Source organism: Pinus tabuliformis, chromosome 1_1 (genome assembly GCF_031772625.1).
Source record: "Pinus tabuliformis cultivar Carrire ecotype Pingquan chromosome 1_1, CPIR1, whole genome shotgun sequence".
In the NCBI taxonomy this organism is placed as follows: Eukaryota; Viridiplantae; Streptophyta; class Pinopsida; order Pinales; family Pinaceae; genus Pinus; species Pinus tabuliformis.
The window spans coordinates 682,418,094-682,432,514 of NC_142297.1; the positions used below are offsets into that span (position 1 = coordinate 682,418,094).

A 14,421-nucleotide genomic window follows, 5' to 3' on the forward strand; every position below is an offset into this window, starting at 1 on the left:
GTGAGAGGCTTAAGTTTATGAAACCGTCTCCAAGTTTTGTTATATATTTTTATGCTTTATTGTTTAGTTTCCGGCCGTTGCTGTAGACTTGGAGTCGTTACATGATTTCGGTCTTTGGTCCTTAAACTCAGAACTTGTATTATTATTTAGGGGCGTGACCCCCTTCGTCAAATGTATAGTTTCATTTAAGCTTATCAGTTCGCTGTTGGTACTGCTCGTATTTTGCAGATGCATGTAAACCCTAAGCCCTCGGGCATTCCTGTGTTTTAATGGAATATTTCTTTTTTTGTTCATCGCTGTTCAGTCAGAGATATGAGCGTGTATTCTGTTATTAACTGTCTTTTGGTCACATGCGGCCTCCGCCTCTGTGATTACTTGTGTAACATGTCCATTCTTGATTCGCGACCCAGTGGTTCTAAGAGTTATAATATCTTTGCATGTTACGCCTCGGCGTCTGTTCACTGTCTGAATGCTTAGACCTTTCCCTATGGACAGGGCGGCCCTTTGGTATAGTTATTATCTTTGCGACAGATTCATTACAATCTCTTTGTTTTAATATAAGGGTTTTACTTCTATGTTGCATGCACAGCCTTTCGGCCTTAGCAAGTTTAGTAATTAATTTCGCATGCTCATACAGGTTCCATTACGGTTAGTATATAGACATATACTCCAGCTCTGAGACTAATATACATATCTTTGTCGTTTACATGCATTTGTATCATCTATATTCCACTACTGTTGCATTTGTTATTATAATACATCGTTCTTTCACTTGTTTGCGATACACTGTGCGCAGTATAGTCTCATACCACAGATTTCTCTGTTAAAAGGATTTATGCAACGAATACAAAGATTCGATAGCGAATGCCTTGGTGAATATAGCGCATCTCTGTACTTTATATTCTCTCAATGACCAGAACTCTCTGCGTAGAGTTAATGAATAGGTATACACAGATAATTGTTTACTTATGTTATTAACTATTTCATTTCTTTCACTTTGGATCTGCTTCCATCCATAGTCGGGTTTGTTTCTTAATGTTCTTAGCCAAAGATCCCTCACAGATCTATAATCAAGTATCAGTCGTACGTTTCTGCTATATATTGATTTAGTTTCAAGGCCTGTTCTTTCGAATGTAAAAACTCTGTTAATAGAGCTAGGACGAGACGGTTACCTATAACCAGTTCTCGGATTCAGGCTTCCTTAATCATATGCAGACTTATTTAATGACTCTGTACCATTTCACTTGATCTGGGTACTAAACCCGACTCTGTGTTTCTCCTCAAGTTTGCACAGATACATTACACTAACAGTATCTAGGAACAACAATGCTTTTCTACTTAAACACTGTAATTTTAATGCACATTCATTTTCTAACAGGGACTACCAGTTTGGAACCGTACCTGATTACCAATGTCAGGAATGGTTTTTCAAACAAAAGGTCACCTGAGCTTTAATTTTGCTCTCCTCCCAGCCATGAGACCCATCCTTCAGACGGAGTTCTCCCCCCGAGCCATCCTGCAGGCCTCCAGCCCTCAACAGGATTTGTGCACTCACGTGCCAGGTTATCTGGTCCTAACCAGACTTAACCCTCCTCTTCTGCACTTTTTCTCTTCTTGGAAAAAGATTGTCTATTCTCTTTGTCTGTCCTCCCAGCACAAAATTCCCTAAGTCAGGACTTTCTCCTGTTTTGGAGGGTAGTTCCATCAGTTATCACAACTGATCATTTTCTTTTAGATTCACCTCTTAGAGGCTGCCAGCAATTTCAAGAAAGTATTTAAATTACTTTAATCAAAATAGTTTACCACAGTTTTGTTTAAAACATAACAACAACTGTATTAGTCTTTTACCATAGTAACTTTTCGAATTTACACAAATCTGAGGTCATTACAGCCATGAATTTGAAGAAATTTAATTTCAAGAGTGTTTGAATTGATTTTTTTATAATAATAATGAATTTAATATTATTAATTTTTAAACACCCAAATTCCTAAAATTCCAAAATTACCATCCAAATTTCCAAACATTTATACCAAAATTTTCTTTGTTTTCTAAACCAAATTGTAAGCTCATTGGACTACTACAGCCCAAAAGCTACCTTACGGTTATCGAAATGTACGAAAAGCTGGAAACCAGAATCAGAATTATATTCAAAGATTATATTTTTTTATGCCGTAGTCTTTAACGCGACTTTTTGAAAGCCTTTCTGGCGATTTTTTCCGGTGAAAATCCGTAATTTATTGAAATCCAAGTTTGATAACTAGTTTCTGCACAATGAAAGCGTCTCAGGGGTTTTTCAGGGTGCTGAATCCGAATATGCAGTTAAAAAACCATTTTAACTGCAACAAATCATGATTTCATCTCAATTTTTTCCGCTGGATTCTGTCACCAGAATCTCAAAAAATCACATTATAAACAACTCCTTTTTTTTTATCACTGATGACAGAATCAGAATTATACCATTGTAACGTACGGATATGTTAAAAAATTAGTTACGCGTCACCCTCATTTATTGGCTTTTTTTATTAATATGATAAAAAAAAGTGAGACTTACTTTTTGAAGTAAAAATTCATACTTAGTTCATTATTGTACTTTGAAGTGGGATGTCGGATTTCTCGAGACTCACCGAACAGTTTTGATTTTTTTAGTGAGGGGAACGTTAAATATTAATAAAAGGTATATGAGGCTATTGGAAGCAGTTTAATTAATAGCTATATGAATATATTTTTTAGGTTTATACGGTGATTAGATATTAAGCAATACGTAACAGTATTATATATTTTAGGTTCATATTGTGATTAGATGTTAAGCAATATGTATCAGTATTTTTTTTGAATGGAATGAAGTAGGTGAACAACTCCAAAACCTATTTAATTTAGGTTATTAACCGTTCTTTATTATCACCCAATTTTACTATTTACTATTAAATTACATTTATTAATAACTGAATTATAATTTATTAAGAACGGATAGCTCCGACATTCTACCAACCTTTATTAACAATGAATTAATTAACCCCTTATAATTGAATTATAATATATTGATTATTAACTAAATTATAATAGATTTTACTATTTTGACCACTAAATTATGAATTGATAACTAAATTATAAGAAATTTTACTGCTTTCTATCGTACAAGATTTTGACAACTATATTAGGAGAGACATTACGACATGAAATACGAAATTTTGCCACCGTCTTTTGACAAACGAAGAGGTTAAGATTTTCACGCACAAACAAAATTTCACTTCAGGTATTTTTAAAATCGCTTGAAAAATCGATTGTTAAATAGAAAAATAAGAAACAAAATTTGTGATTTCAATAAATAAATGTATGGAATTTTAGAAAAAATAGACTAGAATAACTCACAGTGAAGTTTTTAAAAAATCACATTAAAAATCAAAAAAAAAAAAACAAAATTTGTGATTTCAATAAATAAATGTATGGAATTTTAGAAAAATTAGACTAGAATAACTCACAGCGAAATTTTTAAAAAATCACACTAAGAACAACTTGGATAAAAAATATTTACTATTTATTAAATAAAATATTTATTACTTTATAGTAAAATATATTGGTTGAAAGTTTCCTAAATAACATATACTTATTTACTTTCAGTTGCTGGCTCCAGCAAACATCCAACCAGATTGAACACATCCCTGCAACATTTACAACATCTCTTACATCATAAAGAGAACAAGTACTAGATGCATAACAAATTTACACAGCAGAAAAGAGCCTTCTACAAAATCCATCTTTAGTTTTAACGAAATAACTGGTGCTGATTCTATTCCATAAACACAAGTGCTTATTCCGATGGAAAGACTTATGTTGATTATATTCGGAAAAGGCTGGTTAGAAGGCTATATAAATATGAGCACCATGCAGTAAGCTGGTGGTTATTGGGTTATTGTTTTTCCATTTTTTTTCCAGTGGTTTAGAATAAAGTGATATGTAATAGATAGAATGGAAAAATAAGTTATTAATTTTTTATTTTTCATTGACTGAGAATAAAATGATATTATATAAATGGGATCGAAATACAATAAACTAATGATTAGTTTTTGCCTGATGTTTAATATTTTGAAAGATAAAGTGATATACGATAAATAGAATAGAAAGAGGAGCAACTATTTTTTCACCTTATTGATTAGATGAAATTAAAATGAAATTCAATAAATAAAATGAAAAAACAATAAACTAATAATTGACTTATTAATGTATGACATTCAAAACACTTAATGTTTATTATAATAAAACTAAAATAAAATTAAAAAAAAAAACCAAAAAGCATCCATAGTAAAAAATGAAAAGAACCTGCGTACATAACCCATGTCATAAGAAAGAGAAAGGAAACTCCCTATGTAGATCCAGACATGAAATTAGTAAAATTCTGTGAAATCTCAGCAACAGCCAGAGAAATATATTCTCTCACTCCGTCCAGAAAAGGAAACTCCCTATGTAGATCCAGACATGAAATTAGTAAAATTCTGTGAAATCTCAGCAACACCCAGAGAAATATATTCTCTTACTCCGTCCAGAGAGTCGTTGAGATACCTCTCCACCAACCAGATGCAGCTTTGTCCTAAAGCACAGTACGCCATTAGCGGAGATTATGAAAACTTGACCAGTTGGAAATAACCAAGCGGTGAAAAACATCTGCACAAACCCCTTAGCTGCCCTCTCATATATATATTTATCACCTAACCTCTCCACTAACCAGATGCAGCTTTGTCCTAAAGCACAGTACGCCATTAGCGGAGATTATGAAAACTTGACCAGTTGGAAATAACCAAGAGGTGAAAAACATCTGCACAAACCCCTTAGCAGCCCTCTCATATATATATATATTTATCACCTAACTGGTTCATAAAACATGGTTGCAATAAAAACAGATGGGAGGCATATTCCTCGCATCACATGATGGATCTCCCTGCATGCGACCGAACATTCTTCTGTGATGCCCCGGATGCCATGACATGTGACGTCCTGCAAAACAAATAAATACGACTGTGGACAAGGTTTAGTTGGTTGGTGGACCAGTTTACTACACTGAGTTATCCAGACGTCCGGGTCACCAATACAGGTGGCAAGGGCTAACCAGCTATATATTGAGTCATAAATGTCCTTGTCAGCCATATATTGAGTCATATATGCCCTTGCCAGCTATGTATGTCAATCAAGTTATGGGGCGCATACATATCCATAGGCATCGGACTCCGGCGGCCACCTCGCGTTTCCGATGACCCACGCGGGACCCACCCCGTCTCGTTCAATAACATAATTCCGAGAACTATTTTCGCGCGCCACCATAACTCTGCAACCAGAACCACTGTGCTCTGCAACCCAGTGCCCGCAGGACTGAAGCGCTGCGCGCCACCGAAACTCTGCAACCAGAACCACTGTGCTCTGCAACCCAGTGCCCGCCGGACTGAGCTCTGTTACCTCCTTGTAAATTCCTGCACGGTCTCTGCAAATGACAAATCGTGGTTTTAAACATTCATTTTGTTTTAAATCTGTTTTAAAGACTGCTAAAACCCTCTCATTCTCTCAACATTCTGTAATTATAAATCTCTTTGTTTGCTTAAGGAGTTCGATTCGCATTTTCATATTAACCAAGGGTATTGCATTTCAAATTAACCAACGGTTTGGCTGGATTGATCGACTGTGTAGAAACCCATACACAATTATTGCTCTATTAATCTACAGGAAAATCTTCACATCATGAATAGAAAATCGTTGAAACAAAAGGGTAATGAAAGCTCCGCTGCTATCGAGTAGTTTATGTGAATGATCCGCATTAAAATTGAGCACAAAACCATAGATTATAATCATGCAGAGCCAAACTTGTAGCTAAAGGAGATAAAGAATAAGAAGAATGGCCAACGAATATGGGGTTTATCCACTCTCTGAATTCTATAAAAGAATATGAAACAGATAAAAGAATATCCACTCTATGAATGACATGAATGAATCCCATCACCATATGGGGTTTTTCATTCGACTTGGAAAATTGGGCTTAAATTATAAGCAAGAAAACAGTTTTAGAGAACATTAAATCCCATGACTTTCAGATCCATAAAAATGAACAGAATGTCAAGATTAAGCTATACATTTCAACTTTCTATTTAAATTATGTACAACTTTTGCATTTTGCAAACCAAAATGAACAGAATGTGAAGATTAAGCTATACATTTCAACTTTCTATTTGAATTATGTACAACTTTTGCATTTTGCAAACCAAAATTTTATCTATTAAGTAGATGCTTATCGTCACTTTCAAGTTGACAATCCAGAATTTCATCCATAGAGTACAAGTTTAGCCTTACCTTAAAGTTTTCAATCCAGAATTTCATCTAGAGTATAAGTTTAGCCTTATCTTAAAGTTTTCAATCTAGAATTTTATAAGTACAGGTTAACCCTCACAATCCAGGTTTAGTCTCAATTTGCAGATTGCATGTTCTGTTTACTTGGCATTTGCAAATTGCAGACAAGATGGCTTAAAACGTTTTTATCTCTTGTTTTAATAGGTTTGTTCCATGATGGAAACTCCACTGTTTCCTTGACATTTGCAAATTGCAGGCAAGATGGCTGCAAACATTTTTATCGGTCTGTTCCATAATGGAAACTCCACTGTTTTTTCTGAAGGGTTTATGAAAAGGCTGACTCAGCTCTCCAAGACTTTGGTAGTGGCATAAAAGGTCCTGAAAATTGTTATATTTTTGTGTCTAGATTAATCAAACTTTCCTAGTCACAATTTGTGGCTCAATTAATCTAGCTGAAAATACTGCACAAAATTTAATCGACCAGTTGTTTTAACTGAAATTCAAATCATTAATGGCTTCAACAGAATAAACCTCTGTTGTATCTTCTTCTCCCAATCACAAGTAACTCAATTTCTACACATTAGAGAGAATTAAGTCAAAATGTTTGTGGAAACACATTAGCATAGACGTATCTTAGCCCCCAAAGTTCCAACTATGTTAAGCACCTGGTCTTGTTTGATCCCTCTGGATTCCTAATAAATCTAGATCCATGCTTACGAAGTTACACAATTATTTATTTATTCTTTTAGACACATAGGGAACTCTCCCACCCTGCTGCAAAATCACATTGCTTTCCTTGATACAACCATATGCAAAAGTGTTATTATTTTATTTCAGTAAAAAATTTGCATCTTCCCACCATCGCATCACAACTATAGACCATAGCAATCAAAGAACCCCTGCACTGCAAATATATGATGATTCATTCATGCCATATGCAATGCCCAAGTTTGGAGAAACAGTAATCCTAAGCCAGGAAAATGCATATCATCTGGGCAATGGTATAAATAAAGATTTAGAAATAAATGGCTATTGAATTACAGAGGCTTCTTCTGCATCTAGCAGTTAGCAACACCTGTAACACACAAGAAAAACCAATTTTCTGGATGAAAACCAGTTAAGCTATGCAGAACCTAGGCTTGGCATATGGACAAAAATTGCCAAAATGTTGCAAAGTACTACACTTCTTCAGGACATGTAAACCTGGACGCTGGCACTCTTCAGCGAGCGACACAGGGGACAAACATCAAGCAAATTCTCACAGTCCTTGCATAGGCAAAGATGTCTGCAGGGCAACAGCAAAATAGATACATACTAAGTACAATTAGGGAGGGCAGATATGATTAGGGAAGGCATATATTGAGGCATATATTGGGGCAGATGCACGTTCATTGGGGTAGATCGACTATTGATCCGCTTAATCCTGCAACTCCTCTGCTCTTTGAGCTCCTTGTTCTGTTTGAAGACATCAGACATATTGTTAACATTGTAATTGTTATGATTATCCCCATAATGGGAAGAACTTGCATCGTCAACTTCACTATCGCCACAGCCCTCCCTGCTCTATTCTCTTCTCTGGGCAACAGCCTGCTGCAGATTGGTTCTGAGAGCATTAACCATTGCTTCATTATACTTGGCCCTGTTATGCCATGATTGAGCTTCAAGGGCCACCTGTTTTACCTTCTCCATCAGTTCTTTATTCTTCCTGTTCACATTCTCAATTTCCATGTCCTTCTCCCTCAGCCTGCGCCCCAGTCCTTCCTCTATGGCACCAAGGTACGATGCCAGGTGTCTTTGCTTCATCTCCTTGAGACCCTGTGCCAAGTGCTCTTCCTGTAGACATTATAAAAGGATTAGTATCCTATTAATATCCACTTCATACTCATTTATGAAAAGATGCACTTCACTAATGGTTCCAAGGAATTCAGACACAGTTGAAACAACAAACCTGAAGTCTCAAGTAGTGTTCAAACTCATTCTTCTGGCGCTCCATTTCTGTTGCCAAATCTTCATTCAGAACACCCAAAAAAGAAAGGTTGCCAAGGCTCTCAGATGTCACAGAGGAGTTGGGCGCTTCATCAACATATGCCAATCTCAATCCAGTGGACACCGGTGTTGGGTTAGGCAGGGTCTGCGTTTGGAGAAAATTATTGCCAGGAATTTGGGTTGCTTCTGTTTCTCTCATCCTCTTCTTCGGATTTTGGTAAAGGCTGGGTGCAGGGTCATTGGAAGTAACAGGAACTGCATAGACAAAATCATAACAAACATCACCAACTTCAATTCAAAAACAAGGGTTCTGCAATAAGCCCAAGAATTCAAGAACCCATTCACTAAATCCCAACTCACATGGACTAAAAAGCTGGAGCGGTACAAGGTTCTATTTTGCAAATACTGGTATGGAAATATTAATTGATCTACCATTTAATGTGAAATTCAAAATATTATTATCTTCATTGCCTTCAATGCGATTGCATAACAATGTGTTTTTTTTTGTTTTTTGTTACAGTTGAAGCTCCTCCTGGTGCTTTGTTATTGCGTGAGGAGATCAAGGATCAACAGACCTTGGCTCAATCTACAATTGCAACAGTTGCTCAATCTACAGGACTAGTATCTCTGTCTCAATCTACTGGGTTTCCTGTTCCTCTATCTATGAGTTCACAGTTAGCCAACAATATAAATTTTCAAACGCCTTTGCAAGGAGTTAAACAGAGTGAGTTGAAATCAGCTTCATCAATTGCTAAATCCAGTGAAGTCAATCTGGCAGGTGCAAAATTTACCTTAGATGTATCCCAGTCAAAATTGCTTGAGATTGTCTCCAGAAGTAACCGACTTATGCAATGGGCATCTGCCAAACCAGCTGAACATGTGCAACCTGTTTCAAGTGTCCAGACGACAACTTCTGGCAGCACTGGTTTTGATAGAAGGTTGGATGGTAATTCCAATTGTGTGGCCAGGGAACCATATGGTGATACAAAACTATCAGGCATTTCTAGTAGTGTTCCTCAATTTATTCAACAGCAGGCACCCATGGACATGCCTCTGTATATGCGTTCACAGCTGAGCTGGATGCATCCTCAGAATCTGTCATCTCATGCCACTTCTCAGGGAGGTGTAAACTCGATGTTAGAATTTCCAAATTCAACCACACAGAGTCCTTTTAATTGCAGGCAGATACCAATGGGAGCTCATACATCCCAATCTCAAAAACAACTATGGAAGTCTTTACCTTCAAAACAACCTTCTCAACAGACATCTGAATTTTCAAATTCGATTCCACCAGTTTTGAATGTAGAAAAACAGTCTCCAAGGTCTCCAGTTAGGCAGTCTTCTGGAATGCTGGTTGATTCACAGCCTGATTTGGCCCTCCAGCTTTGATTTATTGAGCATTTAAAAGGTTGACAGGGAACATAATTCCTTTTAGAACCTGATTCAGTGAGAAATTATGTGTGAATCTCTTGGGACAGTTTTGAATAACTTGAACTTCTTAGTGGTTGGTGAAATTTGTTGGCTAGTTAGGGCATTGAAACTGGTTTCCTTCTATTTGTATGTTTAACTATGCTTGTGGTTCCTTCGCAGGCAAACCAACTTGGTCTTTGTAATATCAAAAGCTCTGCATTTTTGCGACCATTGAAACAGTTCTGTTAACATTATTAAGGGAAAAATTCATGAACTCTTTTAATTATTTCAAATTCTGAGTTTTTCTTTTTTTCATTAATTATACACATTTCCCACTTGGTCCTGAACTTTGGCTGCTGATGACCTGTGATTCTCCAAGCAAGTTTCTAGGAGTATTGCACTGTTTCTAGTCTATTCTATCAGCATTGTCTCAAATCTATATCATACCTCTTTTTCCATCCATATTTTCAGGCCTTAAAAGATTTCCATAGCTTCCCTAGGTGTTTCTTTTGTACCAAAATCTGTGGGATGAATCAAGATAGTGCTACATATCCTTGCTTGGTCCCTTGGCACAGGGTTTTTGTGAGGGAACATAATTCCTTTTAGAACCTGATTCACTGAGAAATTATGTGTGAATCTCTTGGGACAGTTTTGAATAACTTGAACTTCTTAGTGGTTGGTGAAATTTGTTGGCAATGCTTTATGCTAACTTGCTGTCTGCACTTGCACCATTTGCCTTTAAGAAGTGTGGATTGATAGCACACCATAATTCAGGTGGAGATTGAGAGGCACAGAAATGTCTAAAATATAGCATTTGAAGCTGTCAAGGTAGACAATATATTACAAAACCTAATAATCTCTGGAATTGCTGATAAGGAAGTAATTTTGTAATTATTGAGGAAGATAATGCTTCCTTGACAGTACCCTCATGCTATGAAACTATCGGTAGGCACAACCATCAGCAATATAAACTACAATCCAGCACTGTAAAATGATTGGCATCATTAATCTCTTGGTTGACTAGAAAGTCTATGCATCTCTGCATATGATGTTGCAGGAAACAACTTAACGATACCAGTGTCATATTGGTGTGATAAGAACTAGTGTATTATGGCAACTCTGACATCATATTGGAAGCCTGAATCACTGTAACAAAATTTTTGCAAGGTTCCAGAATGACCAAAGAAATTGTGCTCCAGAATGACCAAAGAAATTGTGCTTCCCATTGCTATATGAAATGAGGACAGTGGGATCTTTGAAACATTCACAGGCATACAAAGTGAACGGGCTTCCCATTGTTGTGCATCAATGGACATGATTATCACAGCTCGTTTAACCATTTATGTCAGATTGGTTTTCAAAATTTACTTTGAAAAGTGGCATTGATTATTGTTCTTTTGTTGAGCCTGAGATTTAAAAACAGAGGTCATGGTTTTTGATTACTCAGTTGTTAGGACTGCAATCTTAAGTTGGGAAGTTGTGTTATCTTAACAGACTTGCATTTAGTAAATAGAGTAGCATTGATCATCTTCTAGAAACTGAATTAAGACCATCTCATTCTGATTAAATGGTTACTGGCTTGCTTGTGCTCATTTCTCATTGATGTGTATGCTCGGATTAGTTTTCAAAATTTACTTTGGAAAGTGGCATTGATTATTGTTCTTTTGTTGAGCCTAAGATTAAATAACCAAGGGCATGGTTTTTGATTTTTTACTGCTAAGAATTGTTATATGTAACCCTTCATTTTCATATTATGGATTACTTTGTCTTGTTTTATGTAGATTTATTTTTTTGATATCAGTCTACTTTGCAATTAAAATACAGCTATTAGCCTATTGCTGGGCAAATGACTTTACATGTTAGCCAGTTCAGACTTTCATTTCATGGGTGTATCTCTGTTTCTGATTTTGCTTAGTGTTTGCATTCTAATCTGGCATATACAACTTTGAACAAATCAAGTTTGCATTCTTAATCATCATGTTATTATGAGTACTGGATACAGAGAGTTCAAGAAATATCTCCCTTTGCAATATTAATGTCTCTGTTATTTATTTGTTCATGCTTATTATAGCAATTTGCTTTTGTATTCATGGTGATAGGAATGCATATACTTCAACTAAATTACCGATTGTGATATGTGTAGAAGATCGTTTATATAGAGATAATTACATATATTAGCTAAAGTTGTTCAGTGCACATAACATATGCCTTTATTGTCGTTATTGGATTTACACATGTTCCACTACAACAGGTCGTGTACATTTGTATGTTTTTATACAAAAGTAGTGTCCAGATCTGAAATGCACTTTGAAAAGTTCCATTGATATTTGTATTTGAGGGTCTCTGCTCTTTGTGCGAAACTTATTTGTCACATCTTATAAATATTTTCAATTGTTTTTTTACTTTTTTTTAATCAGAATGGAATGGAATGGAAACACTATTGTTGCTTTTGGTTTGGGAATTTTAATTACAAATTTCAATGAAAATTGATTACTTGTTCCCTTTCAACATGTCAATTTACTTGTTTTTCCTAGAAGTGGGGAAACAGCAACAAAGCACCCCATGGATCCAATCAAATTAATGTGAAACCAACTGTGTAACGTAATACACTATTCAACCATTTTGACGATTATGTTATAATTCAATTTGTATCATTTAAAGACTAGTCAATATGATTTTGCAAACTTAGTAGAAAATCCATGACTCCTAATTCTTGTTGTGGCTGCCCTGGTTGAAGCTGTTGGTTCCAGCATGTGATAGTCGATGTTAATTTCAAGTATAAATGATAAATCAAATAGTAGTAAATGACATTTAATCAGGATTGTTCATGATGAGTGCAATCCTATGAGCAAGAGAAATTATTACAATCTTTATAGTTTAATCATTATTAAATAACTAACTAGATTTCAGGTAGTATCAGGTTTGAGTTTGAGTCATGATGGCAAAGGAGAGCTCTCACTCTATTAAGTACCGCATCAATATTTGTAATTTATTTGTGCTGTTGTAAAACGTTGAGAAAACCCATACGAAACAGAGAAGTAGAGCAACAGATCTCCCGCCCGAGAAAAACAAAGATCAAACAAAGATCTCACCCTTCAAAACTTCTAACAGAGATATCATCATTCAAGACTTCTGCAGTGGAGAGCCCTACTCATACCCACCTTTCAGACACCCTACTGGTTTGAAGTTTGAGGAGGTAGGAAGATGAGCAGCAGCAGCATTAGCAATGAGCAATGTGAAGGCATAATAATTGTGGGTGGTGGAATTGCAGGGCTTTCCACTGCAGTTGCCCTTCAGAGGTACTTAATTTCTTCTTCTGTTCATTTCCCTGCAACTTTGTATCCGTTTAGCTGGAATAGGTCAATGGCTTCATGAAAATAATCAGTAATGATTTTTCCTTTAAAATCTCCGATGTTACTATAGAGTTCCTAAATCCTTAATATAATTGATGTGAAATAACTATTCCACTTTCCATTCATAATTTAGTGTTCATTTCCCTGCAACTTTGTATCCGTTTAGCTGGTATAGGTCAATGGCTTCATGAAAATAATCAGCGTTTAAAATCTCTGATATTACTATCAGAGTTCCTAAATCCTTGATATAATTGATGTGAAATACCTATTCCACTTTCCATTCATAATTTAGTTTTTGAGATGGCAAAGCTCATTATCTAAACTTAATACCAAGCTATCTTTATTGATTGTGATAATTCCATATACATGAATGAATAGGGAATAAGGTGGGTTTCTGCAGGATACCCTGTTCTGATATTTTTGTTAACAATTTATATCTACAGATAAAAGGTTATGGGTTCCAAGCACTCCGGTGTTCTCCAGCTTGGTGTTTTGGTTAAAATCCATGCCTATGAATTTTATCTCCTTCAGTAGTCTTTCTTGATTGCAACAGCTCCATCTCCACATAGAAATAAATAGTCAGTGACCTGGATACCTTGCTGACCACCCAAGTTTCGGTTAAGATCCATATTTGCAAATAGGTTGAGCTCCATGTGTTCGCTGTGGCTTGAGAGGTCTGAGTGACAGTTTTTCATATAAATCTTTTAGAAACAGTTCGATCGATGTTACTGGTTTCTTAGTTTCTTTGCTAACACCGGAGTTCATCTCTGTTCTTTCAGAAAGCTAAGCCAAATCAGCTCATCCAAGTCATAGTCGCAATTTGACTCGGATATATGGTTCAGACTTGCAAGACCAACACAAGTGAATCAGATCGACTGAACGAAGCATCATAGAGAGAAAAACAAACCAAAAACATTTACTTTGCCTGTTTTCCTGGCCAGATTTCGCAGCAGACAAATACCCACTCGTCCTACAGATGAATACCCACAGCTCTTGCGCAGTCGTTTGCAGGCAGATGTTGCGCAGAAACCAGCGAAGAGGATGCAGCGGATGGTTGCAGCGGATGCGCAGAGCAGGCGTAGAGCACGTTGCAGAGGATATGCAGAGCAGGATGCAGCGATTGTTAGCAGCCGATGCGCAGAGCAGGTTGCAGAGCCATCCACGTTTGAAAATGAATTTTAATGAAATGGGCGCGAGGGAAGAGTTTCATTTGAAAATGGGTCCTGTGCGCTGACGTGGATAGCGGGAACGGAGGGACGGGGCGGGCTTGTTGGTGGGTCCCGGGTATGTCACCGGAAACGCGAGGTCGCCCGTCGGAGTTATGTATGCCATCCCAAACTTGTG

The 14,421-nt window shown here is 36.4% G+C and overlaps 1 pseudogene; it reads right to left on the bottom strand.

The window, feature by feature from the left end:
• Positions 1-7,516: 7,516 nt before the first annotated feature.
• On the bottom strand, positions 7,517-8,655 carry LOC149215256 (putative BOI-related E3 ubiquitin-protein ligase 3; annotated as a pseudogene).
• Positions 8,656-14,421: the final 5,766 nt, after the last annotated feature.